We start from the raw sequence: 1,347 nt of genomic DNA, 5'->3' as shown, positions 1-1,347 counted from the left end.
CTCCTCTCCCTATTACTATAATATTTAACCCTATAGAGGTTTTAATCCTTATAACCCTTTATCCGAACGTAGTCCGTATACAGTCGTTATTAACTTAATTACCGTATTTATCTAAAGGCTTTATTATTATACCCTATTTTTTTATACTACCAGTAATTTAATTTATTACTTTTATAAACGTTTTTCCCGTTACGGCAAAGTATATATATCGAGGCCGTTTATATAACGCGTCGGGCACTCTTACTATTATAAATCGGTTAGTTTATTCCTTTTTTAATACTCTATTTAACCTTATTTAATCGAGTACTTAATTACCGAATATCGCCGTTTATCTTTAAAGAAATTGGCCGCCGAGAAATAACTTTTAAATATTTATTATAAAGCCGAAAAGGCTACGCGTAAAGTGTAGGAAACCGTTATATATTTATCCCGCCTTTATTAATAGAAACGATATTTATTAAAGCGGGGTACCGCTATTATTAGCGAGGTGGTACCTACGCTCGACCTTCCTATTACTACTACTTTTAATACTAATTTCTTTTTCTTAGATCCTTCCTTAGGCTTCGACTAGCCGCCTAACCTTTCCCTAGACCCGGGCGTAGCCGGTCCTTCCTTCCTAACCCCGCAAGGTACCGCCGAGGGCGCACCTTCCACTTCCTAAAGTAATTAAAACGCATAATATTATTTATATTTAGGTCCTTTCACTCTTTCTAACCTCGTAATATAATATATAATATATTAATTATTACGTTAAAAGCGTAGGTTCGATTCTTATTAAGGTTTTCGAGTTTTTATATTATCGCTATTTAGCGGTAATTTAAAGACCTATTTTTTTTATTTAGGTTTTAGTCGGTTTAAATATCGTTAGTAGAATTCTTTTTATTTATTTAAGTAATTAAAATTTATTTTTAATTCCTATAAATTATTTATAATTAAATATTTTAATTAATTAATTAAATACTTTAATTAAACTTTATTAAACCATAAATTTAATATTTTTTTATATTATATTTTTATTTTTTATTTTTTATTATAACCTATATATTAATTTTATTTATATATAGTACGGGTTCTAAAAGTAAGATATAAAAGGTATATAATTATAAACGTATTATATTAAGTAACTCTAATTCGAATATTATCTTTAAGATCTTCTTTTTAACTTTAAATAAGCTTACTCTCCTATAGTCTAGCTTTTTATTAGGTTTTTTAATACGTAAATTACGTATAAAAAGAAATATTATATCCTTCCCTTTAAAATAAAGTCTTTCGAGCTTTTTAATATTATAGTATTTCCGTATCCTTTCCTTTATAAATCTTCCAGCACACGGCGGCGTCCGAGCGCTG

The sequence above is a fragment of the Podospora anserina genome, chromosome 7 (assembly GCF_000226545.1).
Source record: "Podospora anserina S mat+ genomic DNA chromosome 7, supercontig 2".
Classification (NCBI taxonomy): domain Eukaryota; kingdom Fungi; phylum Ascomycota; class Sordariomycetes; order Sordariales; family Podosporaceae; genus Podospora; species Podospora anserina.
This window is presented reverse-complemented; position numbering follows the sequence as displayed.